Source organism: Nothobranchius furzeri, chromosome 7, assembly GCF_043380555.1.
Source record: "Nothobranchius furzeri strain GRZ-AD chromosome 7, NfurGRZ-RIMD1, whole genome shotgun sequence".
NCBI classification, from domain to species: Eukaryota; Metazoa; Chordata; class Actinopteri; order Cyprinodontiformes; family Nothobranchiidae; genus Nothobranchius; species Nothobranchius furzeri.
In genome coordinates this window covers 62,014,542-62,030,717 of record NC_091747.1, presented here as the reverse complement: position 1 = coordinate 62,030,717, position 16,176 = coordinate 62,014,542, and the positions used below count along the sequence as shown (strand labels likewise).

General features: G+C 50.0%; 1 protein-coding gene across 1 annotated transcript in view; it reads right to left on the bottom strand.

The window, feature by feature from the left end:
- The window catches only part of cdh6 (cadherin 6), a 61,009-nt gene extending 45,790 nt beyond the window's left edge, over positions 1–15,219 (bottom strand). Inside the window, exon 1 of the mRNA XM_015955512.3 lies at positions 15,077–15,219. The gene's annotated coding sequence lies outside the window, so the exon portion shown is untranslated. The remainder of the gene's footprint in view (positions 1–15,076) is intronic.
- Positions 15,220–16,176: the final 957 nt, after the last annotated feature.

The window sequence follows — 16,176 nt, the reverse complement described above, 5'->3', positions numbered from 1 at the left end:
ACGCTATAGATGGTTTTCTGTGTGGCTGTATGTGTTTATGATTTAATGGAGAAGTCAGCGATTGTTCACATGTTTATGATGTATATTAATGATTGTTTCAGGTGTTGTTGAGGTTTTGTGCACGCATGTGTATCTGCTAGTGTTGAAGGTGTTTTAGAGAACAATAGGTACGCATGACCACTTCCTTCAGAGCACCCTCAATAAAAAGATTAGCTCCTTCATAGCACCTGCAGAAAAGCGTTTCTGGAGCCGCCACTGTTACTGGGGCGAGTTTCTACCTTCTGTCGGAACGTTTAGGCGGGTTTTTAGTTTCCTCACATGACAAATGTTTTCTAAAAGTGACCCCAGAGTCGTCACAGAGAAGTGTGAAGCTCATCTGGAGCCCGCTTCCCTCTCGGAGGGCTGCTGACCGACACAACGGCGTTGGGACTGACTGGAGAGGAATCAGGTGATTGATAAATAAGAGACTTTGTGACTAGACACAACTAGGAAAAATGCATTTTATGTACATTTTTGACAAATGCTAATCTGTTTATTCAGATTACAAACATTTGCACAATTTATCCCAATTTTCTACCTCCAGCTAACCCAGATCTCCACCAATCAGACTATGTAAGTCTGTCAGTCCTCACGGATCAGTGCTGCCGTCCGGCGTGCTCGTTGTTTACCTCGACGTGGATCAATACGTACAAAACGGCGACAATTCCACGAGCCAGCGTCTGCGTTCTTTTCCCACAACACGCCGCGGTTAGTCGAGCTCCTGATCAGACATGACAGAAATCTTGAGAGTGTAGCTCTGAGTGGATGACAGTAATCCAAACAAATTAGCTCATCCTGTCCCTGTCAGGCGGGCAGGTTAGCCCCCAGCATCGGGTGCCCCGCTCCAGAGCCCACTGCAAACACATTACCTTGCCTCACTGCCCAAATGCATACCAAATAACCCATATAAATCATACAATCTGGGCCAAGTCAATGAGAGCCCCTCTGCCTGTTTTCTAGTTATTTCCTCAGCAGGGCTTGCATCACTCAGTCCGCAGCTCTCAGCCGCCGCCGGAGTGGCCTAGTTTAGGACCGCAGAGGGCTCCTGAAGTAACCATTCCTCTCATGCACTTGATTTTTTGTCTGCTCAGTCTGGACTAAATTGTAGGTTGCCAGCCCTCGGCTCACAGCTCCGTCTTTTCAGCTTCCCTCCCCTTCTCCCAGTTGTCACTGTGACAAAAACAAAGATGGCCCTCCACAAACTCTCGTGTTTACAATCGAGCTGGAGAGCAGGTGAAGAAGACCCTCTTAGCACATTATTTTAAAGGGTCTCTCTCATCTCCAGAGTCCATTTCTCTTAGCATCATTTTGTTCCAGCTCTAGTGCCAAAATAATGACTTTCAGCCCACAAAAAAGCTTCTGAATTGTGTCAACACAAACAGAATCAACCACAGACTTTTTCCCCCCCACTTCTGGAAATTAATTGACTAAATGGGAGCTTAAAGCCATTATCTCCCCTCGCCAGCTCTTCAATCCTGTACTCGGGGCTAATAAATGGAGGTTTGATTTCACTAAATGTCCTCTCACAAAGATTAATAACGTCTGGTACCCTGGTGGCAAACAGATGTGGTCACCGCCGCTCGGCGGCAGAACAAACGGGCACGAGCGAGCCCCGCGCATAAAGAGAAAGGAAATAAAAGCCTAATGGCACGCATCCGGCGACACGTTAGGTCGCGAGACGTCTGCGTTGTTTGCTTTCCTGTGTGATCACCAGCGCACACGTTTAGTCACCAGCAGCCGTGCGGTCTTGTTTCTGAGGGAGGATGGGGGGGGGGCTGATGGAAGAGGTTCAGTGACAGGTCTGCTGGCTTCCTGCTTTCCCCCCAGTGTGGCCTTTGTGGCATACCCTGGTGGTTATGGGAGCCTCCGTCTTTATGCAAATCAGTGTTTGCTTCCCATGTGTGTGTGTGTGTGTTTGTGTGTGTGTGTGTGTTTGTGTGCAGCAGAGCGCACGAGTCTGTTTGCCTCCACAGTCTGGAGCAAAAGGCCAGAGCCGCACTAGTATAGGAATATCATTCCCAATAAACCTGCTAATTAAAAGCTGTTATTTCTGTATCGGCTCATTAATAATGTGGCCCCAGCAGGGCATCGGATCACAACTGACACGTAGGTTTTTAAACGAATCGTGCGTCTCTGGAAGCAGATGCACTGATTGGACGGCACAAAGGTCAAACTCGGCACGGAGAATTGAAAATCAACAGAGGAGTTGTGCTCCCACGTCCGTCTCGGCCTCCCCGTTGGGAAAATTACATGGAAGGGAGTGACGTGGAAGCACATTTCCATTCAGGCGTTTATCGACTGTAACAGCGGGTCAGCCGCAAACACAAGTGTCACACAACACTACATAATACATGGAGCTAAAACAAAGACATCAGCCACCAAAATAAATGTATGCTCTGAGAAAGCGTTTCCCCCTCTGACTTAGAGTAACGACCTTTCTGAGCAGCCCGCCCTAAAATAACACGGCGACAGTTTGGAGGAGCGGCTTCTGCCTTATTAATGGTGGTAGCTTCAGACACTCAGGGGCGAGAGACGGGTGCTGAAATTGGACAAATTGGGTAAAATTCTGCACCCAAGTGAAGCCAGTGAGGCATTCATGAGCTGGGAAGGCCATTTGTCACGGGCAGGACTTCTGCCAGAATTTCTGCACACAAACTAGATGGAAATGGTGCAAATGGTGAGGATCCCGTAAAAGATTAAGCCTGAAAATTTGGGAAGGGGTCTGATTTGTAATGCTGAGAATAAATGTACATTTGCTGCAGAAAAGATAAGAAAACATTATTTTCTAAAAGTGGACTGAACCAACAGGGCAGCACTGTTGCCTGCCACATAGCCGCAGAACGGTTGCAGGTTTAAATCCTGGTTGGGACCTTTTGGCATGGGGTTGGCGTGTTTTTCCCATGCATGCATGGGTTTGTTTCAGGTTCTCTGGTCGGTATCCAGCACGTATTAGTGGTTTCTCTGCTCCAACACACTAGATTCAGTGGTTGAGTCACCTGTGCAGCAGCTCATCAGGCTCTGCAGAAGCCTGTTAATCACCTGCTGATTGAAATCAGGTGTGTTGAAGCAGGGTTACAACTAAAACATGCAGGACACCGGCCCTCCGGGACCAGGATTGGATTGCCCTGCTATAGATGTCCCCATAAGTGTGTGTGTGTGTGTGTGTGTGTGTGTGTGTGTGTGTGTGTGTGTGTGTGTGTGTGTGTGTGTGTGTGTGTGTGTGTGTGTGTGTGTGTGTGTGTGTGTGTGTGTCCTTGTGATGGAATGGTTGTCTTTTAGACTGTCATCACATGTAACTGGACCATCAATATCACCATCATCATCATCATCCTCACCCTCATCATCATCATCATCACCCTCACCCTCATCATCACCCTCATCATCATCATCATCACCCTCATCATCATCATCATCATCACCCTCATCATCATCATCATCACCCTCATCATCATTGCCCTCATCATCATCACCCTCATCATCATCATCATCACCCTCATCATCATTGCCCTCATCATCATCATCATCATCATCATCATCACCCTAATCATCATCGCCACCCTCACCTTCATCATCACCACCCTCATCATCATCACCCTAATCATCACCACCCTCATCATCATCATCATCGCCACCCTCACCTTCATCATCACCACCCTCACCTTCATCATCATCGCTCTCATCATCATCATCATCACCCTAATCATCATCGCCACCCTCACCTTCATCATCACCACCCTAATCATCACCACCCTCATCATCATCATCATCATCACCCTAATCATCATCGCCACCCTCATCATCATCACCATCACCACCCTCATCATCATCGCCACCCTCACCTTCATCACCCTAATCATCACCACCCTCATCATCATCATCATCACCATCACCACCCTCATCATCATCGCCACCCTCACCTTCATCATCACCACCCTCATCATCATCATCATCACCCTCACCCTCATCATCATCACCCTCATCATCATCATCATCATCACCCTCACCTTCATCGCCACCCTCACCTTCATCATCACCACCCTCACCCTCATCATCATCACCCTCATCATCATCATCATCATCACCCTCACCCTCATCATCATCGCCACCCTCACCTTCATCATCACCACCCTCACCCTCATCATCATCACCCTCATCATCATCATCATCATCACCACCCTCATAATCATCGCCACCCTCACCTTCATCATCACCACCCTCACCCTCATCATCATCACCCTCATCATCATCATCACCCTCACCCTCATCATCATCACCCTCATCATCATCGCCACCCTCACCTTCATCATCACCACCCTCACCCTCATCATCACAACCCTCACCCTCATCATCATCGCCACCCTCACCTTCATCATCACCACCCTCACCCTCATCATCACAACCCTCACCCTCACCCTCATCATCATCTCCACCCTCACCTTCATCATCTCCACCCTCACCCTCATCATCACAACCCTCACCCTCATCATCATCGCCACCCTCACCTTCATCATCACAACCCTCACCCTCATCATCATCGCCACCCTCACCTTCATCATCATCGCCACCCTCATCATCACCACCCTCACCCTCATCATCATCCTCACCATCATCACCACCCTCACCCTCATCATCACCACCCTCACCCTCATCATCACCACCCTCACCCTCATCATCACCACCCTCACCCTCATCATCATCATCATCATCACCACCCTCATCATCACCACCCTCACCCTCATCATCATCCTCACCATCATCACCACCCTCACCTTCATCATCATCATCATCACCACCCTCACCATCATCACCACCCTCACCTTCATCATCATCATCATCACCACCCTCATCATCATCACCACCCTCACCCTCATCATCACCACCCTCACCCTCATCATCATCATCATCATCACCCTCACCCTCATCATCATCGCCACCCTCACCCTCATGTTTTCCAAACTCGTTGTGCTGTATGGTGGGAGTTAGTTTTGACGGTAGTATCAAGCGCCCGGCTAAGCAAAACAAACATGGCCGCGCTGGTTGACGCTAACAGCAAACAATAGTCACGACGGCGGTGTCCACGGCCAGAGATGGTCGCGGTCAGACGTCTTAAATTTGATCCAACATAGATTCAGATATATTTGTTCATGTCTACAGGTACATGTTTACTGTTATTTTGACAGCTAGTTAGGTGTAGTTCAACATGAGCGTGTTGTGAATCAGCTGTGGGAGAATGTCTACTCGGTGAGATCGTGTGTGTTAGAGGAACGGCTCGCCGGTAAAGTCTTGGGTTCGGCTCCAGGCAGGAATAATGACTTTTCTATTCCGAAGGCATACGGAAATGTGTAATCTAAGGATATGTTATTATAGTAACAATGTATTCTTTTACACTAATAAGAAGCCTAAATATTAATTATTAAACTCCCAAATGAGATGTGCTGAAAGACGTCACGGCCAGAAAAGACGTCGGTTCATTTTGGGACTTTTTCAACCATGACGGAACGTCTCGGTTTGACGCCGTTTCAACGGTCATTAAACGTCCGAATGCCTTCGCTTATGCAGGTTCGAATAGCATAACAGTGACGTAAAACACCCTTCAGGGCTTCCCCAGAACACGTGACTTGCTGCCAGGTAACCTGGAAGCATCTGAACATCAAATACAGTCCTGGCTTTCATTATCAGAAGTTGTGTCGTCTCCTTGTATTGTGATATTTATCGTATCACCAGACTCTTCCCAGTACGCCCCTGATCTTACTGTGGTTGTTTTTTATATAATGGGATGATAAAATAATGCTAATAAACAACATTAAACACTATAAATGTCCGCTCTGGACAGAAGGTGACGCCACCCTAACCCTGGCCCTCGGACGGCTGGTAGATGCTTACTTCTGCCTCTCAGTTGAGTCACATTAACAAACGAGTCTCCTCTGACCTGGACTGTGACTCGTGTTTATTCACCTGGAGTCGGCCCCGAGGACAGTGGCTTCAGCATCACGCTGGACTCTAATGAACAAAGATGTCTGACTGATCTAAGTTGGTCTCTGATTCCCGGACGCTGCAGAGACGGATGATCCAATATGCCGGCGTGGCCCTTGAACTCCACTGTACACACATCTTTAATCACGCTCACCTTTCTCTCATGGCTGCCGTGACTTCCAGCGTATTTGTAATTACCGAGCTCCTCGGGGGGCTTGGCTAAACAACGGACCCGGCCATAGGTCACATGGAGACGATGTAGCCGGCCATATGGGCTCCGGGCTCGCAGGAGGGGGACGAGAGTGGGCGGACGGCGTCAGCGGCGCCGGGATCATTATTCTGAGACAGCAGCGGCCTCACCCCGGTTTCTATTTCGCATTTCACACCAGGGTTATTGCTAAGTATGCCCGCCCGCCTCATTTGACCCCAAATCCACAATCACCAGTCAAGAGAGGACCGGGTACGGCGCGTTATCTATCACCACCTTCCCACTCCTCTGTCCTGAAAACGTCTCCTGCCTCCGCCCTCCCGTTCGCGTTCCCACCAGCGCTGCTGCAGCGCGCCGTTATTACAGATAAACAATCAATACTGCATTAGCGCGTCCACGGAGGCCAGCCGCCGTTAAACCGCCAGACGAGGAAAATAATTCCACAACAAATCTAACTCATCATGTTTAAACACACACAGCGGAAGTGTGAAATATGCAGGCCGTTCTCTCTCATCATCCTCAGCCATCACTTCTTTGTGTTTGAGGTCACCAGATGTATTTCTTTTCCTTCCTCCCCTCGCTGGCCACAGAATGAAACCCCACTGCATTAAAGAAGTAATACCCTACTTTACAGCAAAGGTGACCATGGATACCGGAGAGCAGGGACCCGTACGATCGATTTTGGAGCGAGGAATGGACATTTTTTTAGCGTGAGTCCCAGCCAGGCATTTCAGCTCAGAGGTATTACACCCTCTCCTTTGATGATTGCTTCCAATCCAACGTACCACTCCATTTGGGATTCCTGATGACGGCTTCATTTAGGGGAAGGGGCAGTGAGTGAGGCGAGGCTCCGGAGCCACGGACGCCTGACGGATGTGTGGTCCCGCTCCCGTTTTCTCACACAGCTTGTGCGGAGCACATTTGCATTTACATTCCCAGCACTGCCGCGGACAAAAAGAAGGCTTTTTGTTCCCAAGTTCTGCAGAAACAAAGGAGTTCTTATGAGGAGGCCCAACAAACGGTCCCTGCTTCTCCCCTCTCCCAGACTGGACTTAAATACTCCTCATTCCATCCTCATTCATTAGACCCCCATGCCCACAATCTCAGCACCATACGGGGCGATGGAAACCTCACAAAATAAAGGAGCTGGACTTGGCACAGTGATCGCTGAAACTGTTTACGAAAACTGCTGCTCACTCGGCTTTATTACAGAGAGAGAGAGAGACGAGGAGGAAGGAGCAGAGGAGGAGGAGGAGGAGGGGGAGGAGGGGGAGAGGACAGGACAGAAGGGAGGGAAACTGCCAGCATCAGATTAAAAGAAGAGGCAAAAAAAAAAAGACTGGCTCAGTTGATTTACACCTTCATTACTCTCCTCTAACTCTGCTTATTGCAAATCATGATGCTGCTTTATGAGCTGAATCCTCCACCGCGACGGGGCCGGGAAGACGGCGCTTCAGTCCATAAAGCAAGCGTACAGTAACCGCCAAGCGGCAGCGCCCGGCCCGCTCATCCTCCCAGACCCAGCTGCCAGAGGGGAGGTGGGACAGCAGCCGCCCGCCTCCTGGCCTCCTGCCGGGCGGACGTCGCATCACGGTCACCTCCCTGGATGTGTTTAGAGGGAACTCACAGAGAGTGTTTAACGTTACAAGTTTGAATCAACAAGCAGGCATGGCTCTGGAGGCGTGTGTTTACTGCCTCTTCACCACCTAAAGAGGTGGTGCCTCCGACGTCCAAGAGCCGTGTGTGTTTAACAAAAGCAGAGCGTATTGTTTTTACCACTTTTATTTATTGAACCAAAGGGAGGTCTTCAGTGCAAGAGTGCTGCTTCTCCTCCGGCGACCGGATCCGTGTCTACGTGTGTGGCGAGAGCGTCCGAGACGGTCCACCACGCTCGGACCTCATAAATCAGCAGACGAGGCAGAGGCAGCGTGGGTGCTGGTGTGCACGTGTAAACACGGGGCACGCCGGAGGTTGGTTATGTGGATGTAAAGCAGTGCTCCAGTCCGGCTGTCTGACGTGCACGTGGAACCGGGCTGACAGATGTTCCAATGACGTCCATTATTTATGAGACTGAGGAGATCCACACCACATTTCACAAGTGTCTGCTTCTGCTGCCGTGGGTCGAGTTCTGACATCGTGTTCTTTGTGTCCATGCAACCACACACACACGCACACAAGCACGCACGCACGCACACACACACACACACACATGCACACACACGCACACGCACACACACACACTTCCTGCTGCCTCGGGTAAACCAGCTGAATCCACGGGTCCACTTTCGCGGTTAAAGGCGTAGAACACTGAAAAACTATTTTTAATGATTATCTCTGATTATAATGAGTCGCTCTGAGTTTTTCATGCAGGCCGAACATGAAAATAGTCTCCTACACCTATCTCCTGCTTTAGCTTCTGATAGAAGTGCTAGGATTTGGAAATCCTCACACATCTATGTCACACAGTGAATTTGCATTCATGGCTCCGCCCATTTTGGCATGTGCCCACCCACAGGGAAGCTTTTTTTGACTTTGTAGCGAGGAGAGTTCTGTTAGCCAATCAGAAGCGAGCTGCGTGTAAACGAGTAATCCTGCTTTTTTCACCAGAAAGCTCCTGCATCTCAGAACAGCAGCATCACAGCTCTTTGTAATAAGACTGATTTACACTAGAGAACGCTGCAAATGCATTCATACACCAGTGAACCACACCTTTAAAAGCATAAGAATGCCTGTATAGGTGACCGAGGTGAAGCCACGACATGTCTGTCTTTCGCTAAATAAATTCACTCGTCCATTCCCTCGCAAGAGTTCTGTCCACAGTCACGGCTCACCGACAGACTCGCTCCGAGACCGTTACATAAACGTGAATTATGACATTATCACCCCCCAAAACATCCAAATAACACCAAACCTAGCATGCTAAAGGTTGCTTTGACTGATTTACTGGTGGCTGATTAATTAGAATGATTATCAGCCAGGCCGGACATGGTGCCGTTACACGTGACCCAACAACCCTGCCTCACTCAGACATCCTTTCATGACAGGGGCACTTTTTCTGGCACTACACTGGGGTATTATGCTAACTTGTATAAGAACCTTGTGATATCAGGGAACGTGTTTTAGGTCTAAAAGAGTCCTACGCTCGACTGTCACACACTTTAGTCTCATTATCATCACCTGATCTCCATCTGGGTCACGGGGGCAGGAGCCCAACATGTGTACGCATAATAAATTATAGTTATGATGCAAAAGGAACCAAAGTACCAGGATTAGGCAGCAACGTGACGCCCTGATGTCTAAAGAGCATTAAACCTTAAAAATATGAAACATGAGGTTTACCAACAAAGTCCTCCTTTTGCCACAACATGATTAAATAGATCTGGACACCCCCACCCGCCGGCATGAAAGGGTAAAATGCAGAGTTAAGGCTAAGTGGTCCGGGGCAAAGGGGCGAGATGAGATCAGACTCCTGACCTCCAGAGTCTCTAAACTCCTGGTGGGCTGGTGGTCTTCAGCATCAAAGACCACGCCAGCAGCCCTCCGCAGCAGGCCTAGAGCCGGGAGTCACGGCCATCCGATTGAATTTAAGCTACAATTAATTGGATCTGAGTTAGTTGAGCGACAGACATCTCGTAGGACCAAAGGTCTAGTCACAACGCTTCAGAATAAACCCCTCTTCACGCAGTGACATCACAGAGCGTGCCTCGGGCGTGGATGGTTGCCTCTAATATGATTGCTTAGAGTGCTGCTTCAAGCCCAACTCCACCAGCAGCACTGCCGCCGCTCCTGAAAGCGCCCATGCTAATGAGCGGCACAATGTAATTAATACAAATGGAATGTTTAATGCAATTTTTCCATTTCAAAGAAATTCCCCAGGCATCTTCCCCAACAATAGATTCAACTCTCTCGCATTATCCTCGGGCGAACAGTAACCGGAGTTTGGCGTTGCCTTCGTTTGATCAAACTCGATTAAAGCGGAGTGCTGAAAGCGCCGGAGCGGACTCCGGGGCCGCTCCTCCAAGGTCTCCTGGCAGGTCCTGCTCCATTTGTTTTTGACGGACAGACGCGTCGAACAGTAATTGGAGGCCTTGGAGACCTGCACACGTCCGCTTGTCAGTTCCTCGTGTCAAAGCTCAGTGTTCAGCTGCTGGGGGTCTTCGAGAGTGACCTTTTTTTACAAAGAGGACAGGTTGCGAGCTGAGAGACGCTCTGGGTATCATTCAGCCTGAAACATCAGCGCTGTATTATTTTTATTGCGTGTCCCATGTTGCAGCAGAAACCTTGCATCGTGTCCTTCCCTCGGGAATAGGTGGTCCCACAGCAGCACACGGGCTTTGATTCGACAGGTAGCTCGCACAGAGGTCTTTCTATTCGTCTGGCTCACAATGAGCCGTCCTAATGTTGTGAGAGGGAGCAGAACAATGGCACAAACCGCTCTTTCTTCACTCTGGGGAGCGAAAGTAAATAGGACCTTTGCTGATGGGTTTGCCTGCGCATTTAAAGCACCTCAGAAGACGGCTTGCACATTGTACCTCTCCGAGAAAAATTGAAAAAGAAAAAAGAAAAAACAGGCGACAAAGGCATTCTGCAGCACAATGGGAAAGAGGCCCACAATAGAGTCCAGATATCATTCACAACGTAGACAGGAGGCCATTATCCACAGAAGGAGGGGCCCGGCTGGAGGTGACAGAGGAATTGTGCGCACCGCGCTGCCACCAAGACAACAGCCTCCCCGAAGCATCGAGGGCAGCTCTCTGCAGCGCCGATGCCCGCTGGGTCGAGGTGTTTCACGTCATCGGCGATAACCGGGATCATTACTCCTGGAGGCTGTTAGAGGGGAAAACCACATCACTCCGCTTTCTCTGCTGCCAAGAGAAATTGACACGCAGTCACACGTCGGCGTGCACAAACAGACGTGCAGCTACACACTGGTGGTGCTGGTGGAGACAGAGGGGTTAACGCGTCATCCTATAGAGTCCCAGCCTGGAGCTGACAGCTCTCACGGCGTCTGCCTTCCAGAAGCAACGCGAGCATCGTTATCACCCTCTCTCGCCTCCGTCTTTAAACTCCAAGCTTTCTCTCTCTTTGTTGTCCTGTTCCTGGATTTTCTGATCCTCCATCACGCTTTCGTCATCAAACACTCATCAAACCCGACACTCACTTCCCGCCAATCCTCTTTCCTCTCCCAGAAGTCTTAAAAGTCAGCCGGTGCCCCCCCACCCCTTCATCCCACACGTTTCCCACTTCCTTTTAGACTTCCGCCATACTCTTATTAACCGACTGTCATGTTCAGCAGCCTCCCCCCAGACAGTGTTTAGCGTTCCTCAGTCCACTTACTGCAACCAGAGTTAAGCCTCTGGGCTTTGCTCAGACAGGAATCCAACTAGGGGGGGGGGGGGGGGCAGGACCCGTGGACATGATCTGTCTGCAGTCAGACTCTTCCTCCTCAACCAGGTACCTGAAAGTACCAGCGCCCAAAACACACACAAACACCTCCGAGAGGGATTTTCAGCTCCTGTCCAACAATCCGCTGAAGCAGATTAGGAAAAATGTGAGTTTGTTCGGGATTAGAGGAGGAAATCTGGACAAAGCTCTCCGCTCTGAGTTAATGGCAGAGAATAAATGAGTGCGTATGAGCAGAAAAGGCCCGGTTCACTCTGAATGTACATTTCTACCTGTAGACGTTGCATTTGCACCTCTGCGGCCTAATCCGTGTCTCTGCATGGAGTCCGGGAAACGCACGAACAAATTACCATGAAATTGGTCACCGAGCTCAGCCTGCAGCCGGGGAAGCGGTGATGAGATTTTGATAGTGATCTGGACCTGTGATTCCCACTATTAGATGATTATTGTTTCCACCCCTACTCATATTGGATATAGGGATTTAATTCCGAATCCAATTCTGGGACTTAACGGTGCCCCAACAGGGTCGAGAAATCGATTACACCTCAACTTTAAGACGGGAGCTTCGTTTTTGTGTCCTTGGACCTGTTTTTTATTTATTTTTTGTTCCTATTTCAGCGACAGCTAAGAAGTGAACTTGCAGAGTTGTGCAGATGCTGAATTTGTCATCCTCCCCTCCCCAGGTCAAATGATGTAAGAAATGAGACGTGGCTGGTGAATAGACTTTCATGCCCCCGCTTTACCAGTGTCATTTCCGTAACTCTGAAATTGTGCCATGGTCTACGGGGCTTTGTTGTAAATCACTATCTCGCGCTGTCAGACTGCAGTCTGCAGCGTGCTCTGGATGCCTGGCTTTCCACAGCCTCCTGGGTGACTAATATATCTTGTTAAATTGTGCTGAGAGGCGTGCGGTGCAGCCAGCACCTTTGCACGGCATTTGTTTGCTCGTGTTTGCTAGCTCACCTGCTCATCTTTACGCTTAAGGAGGTGTTGTTGTTGCAGAAGCGTCTCTAGAAACTGTCTCGGGCTTTTGTTGGCGATTCTCTTCCACCGGATCCACTCCGCTCCACCACCACACTGTCAGAGTTGTGAAGCTATCTCTCAGACACTTCATAATTAGAAAAGCTGTGGAGCCAAGCCACGGTTTGAGGAGGGGGGGGGGGGGGGGTGTTGGCAGCGTGCATTATTAACATTGGCAGAGATTTGCTCCGTCTCCCACCCCGAAGACGGGAATCTAAGTGATTTCATATGCACATACTGCAGAGAACTGGACTCTGGTGACCAGATTCCAGGCACACTGCATATCAGCGTTATCCAGAGCTGCGTGCACACCGCTCGTGCACGCTCAGCGTCTCCGTCTGGTGCCTTAGCAAACAGATTTATGAGTGTATCTCTGCGTAATTGCTGTTCACCTACACGAAGCAGGAAGAGATAATTAGCCATTGTTAAGTGAGGTATAAGCTGTAAGATCAACCCGCATCTATCTTCTCAGCTCACTGGAAGCAGAGCAGGAGGGTTTTCCTGCTCCCCCGGTTATAATCCAGTTCTCAAATCCCCCGGCACATCTAACTATGAAAAATACAATCTGAGACTCGGGCTGGCCTTCGAACAGCGTCGAAGGTGATCCGTCCTTTCTGCTTCCTGTGGGTTTCTGAGCCGCTACGGTTGTGACTGCTCCGTAAACAGACGCCTCTGAAGGGAATCTGTCTCATTAGGAAGGAGCCGTTAGGAAGTTGCCGCTCCGACGGTCACAAAAGGCCCGGAGACATGAAAAGCAACGTCACGTCGAACAGGGAAGAAACTTTCCCTCTGCTGATGGAGTAGATTCACGCAGCACCGAGGGAGAGGGAAGCCGCGCCGCCTGGCACAGACGGCAGAGACTTCAGATAAATGCTTGGCACAAGAAAATCCTTGCAGCACAAACAGATTTTGTATATTTTATAACACTATACAGACGGACTAATGCACTACGGCGGATTTCAGACGCACCAGAACCACATGCTACACATGTGGGCTCAACAACCATCCACAGGTACCCCAACGCTCCAAGGCCGCGAGCCGCTGCCATCATTAGGGATTTCATTAGCTCCACATGCCGGTGCGGAGAGGATATTAGGAGCAGGACACACCAGAGTGATGCGGCCCATCTGGAGCACAAATAATGCAATCAGCTCGGGTCACCGGTCATCTCCGCCGGGCTGTGGGGTAAACCGGTGACGTCAACCCTCCCAGGGACAGGAAGGAGCGAGCTGAGTCCTCGGCTCCAAACACGACGATGCTCTGGAAACACGCATGCACGGATCCTCGTGCACAGGACTCTGTTTAAATATGCAGCACCTCCTATGCTCCCTGTTTGACTTTGATCAGCCACAGATTCCAACTCTGTCCCTTTCATCTCTCAACTTCAAAACCACAGCAAAAGAAGAATCCAGTTCTGGTTCAGACCGACCAGCTCCTCTGCTCTGGGTACCACGGGAACAAGAGGGAGGCTGTTGTAGTTGGAGAAAGAGAGACAAGCAACGAGTCTGACCTTTTCTTTTCAGATGTGAAGCCTGTTCAGCAGAGCCGTCAGCCTCTGATGATGAGGACCGGTTTGTCTTTCTAAAGCTCACACAAACAACGCCTTGGCTGCTTGCAGGCATGAAGCCATCCAGCAGAACAGAGGGAGGGAGAAACTTTCTCCATCCATCCATCCATCCTCAGGATTCCTCCACACCTCTTAAGTAAAACAGCCAACTTCATTCCTTTTATAGTTTCTCTGCATTATTCAGCAAACATTAAAAATTCAAACACACATCAGGGAGAGCCGATCATCCTGTTGTCTATAACGCTGGAGGACATGTTGTTTTTGGAGAGGGAGGTGTCGGGGCCTTGGTGGGAGGCAGAGGAGCATCGGTGCGCGGCTGCGGCTGAGCGCGTCCCATCTGCATCGATCCGCATCCCGGGAGGCGACACCAGCACGCAGTGGGGTCCTCCAACCCCACCCAGACACGCATCCATCCAGGTCAGCTGAAGTTTGATCCGGATAACGCGCTAAACAGCGGCTCCGCATCCAGGCTGCGCGGCGGGACCTCTGGTAGCAGGAGGGGCGCGCTTCGGTTTGACACCAAAATAAATAAATAAAAAAACACAGAAAAGTTAACGAACCCGCAGAAATCCAAACAGCAAGGCTGCCTGTGCGTAAATAACTCCCGATTCCAACTCGGTATTCCAGCAATTAGTCCGCTCCAAGACGCAACCTGATCCTTGTTCCACTCCAATCACAACACTTTGGTCCGAACACCGATCTGCTTCCCTCGGACTGATAAACGCGCCAGGATCAGGGACGAACACCGCGGTGGAAGAGCTCGGACGCATCCAGACGCAGCTAGAAACTGACCGCGCTCGCTGTGCCAAAAACAGGAGCGCATTTTCTCACCGTTTTCAGGGAGTTGGGGATAAATCCGCGCTTACCTGGTAGACGAAGTTTATTCTGGGAGAGCAGAAGAAACGTTAAAAGGTTTTCCAGGCTGGTGCAGGAGCGACGGAGCCGGAGCCCTGAGTGTATCCGCTCGCTGCGGCTTTTGTTGGCCGTTGTTCCGCCCCGACTGCGCGTCTCAGCCGCGCTGCATCACTTCAGCGGCGGATGTCAGGGAGGCTGAGGGGACCCAACCCTCCCATTGGCTGCCATTCACAAGTCCCCGACACACACACACACACGCACGCACGCACGCACGCACACACACACACACACACACACACACACACACACGCGCGGAAGACGGTGGGGCTGAATAATAAACTGGATGTTTTTATTTCTCTACATCTAATTAATCCCTGAACAACAGCTGCCGACACGTTTTCTGTTTAACACACACATCATCCCGTCTGAAGGGTAAATTTAAAATTGTAATTATTTCTTTTATCTTCATGAACTCATCAGGACCGATAAACCTCCGGAAACAAATCCTGATTTCTAGTTTTGATTGGCTCAGCTTCCTGCAGCCATGCAAACACCCCCGCCCTGTTGTTTTAGAGGCACTGACTCAACTTTATGATCATCGTGGAAACCTTCACGCACCTGCTTTACAGCAACCAGCTCTACAGAAATAATGTCAACTATTGTGCTGCTTTACAGGAAACTGCAGAGCTTTGTTTTCTGTTCAGGGAAACCCGTCAGAGGTTTTAATCTCAGATTGCAGGATTATTTATAATAAGATGGTTTTGTTCTTTCTGAGGCTGCACAGTGGTGCAGTGGCTAGCGCTGTTGCCCTGTAGCAAGAAGGTCCCGGGTTCGAATCCTAGCCTGGGGTCTTTCTGCAAGGAGATTGCATGTTCTCCCTGTGCATGCATGGGTTCTCTCTGGGTTCTCCCCAAGTCCAAAACAATGAGTGTCAGCTTGACTGGTCTCTAAATTGTCCTTATAGGGGTGGGTGTGTGTGTGTGTGTGTGTGTGTGTGTGTGTGTGTGTGTGTGTGTGTGTGTGTGTGTGTGTGTGTGTGTGGACTGGCGACCTGTCCAGGGTGTACCCCGCCTGTTTGCCCGGAGGCAGGCACCAGCCCCCTGCGGATAAG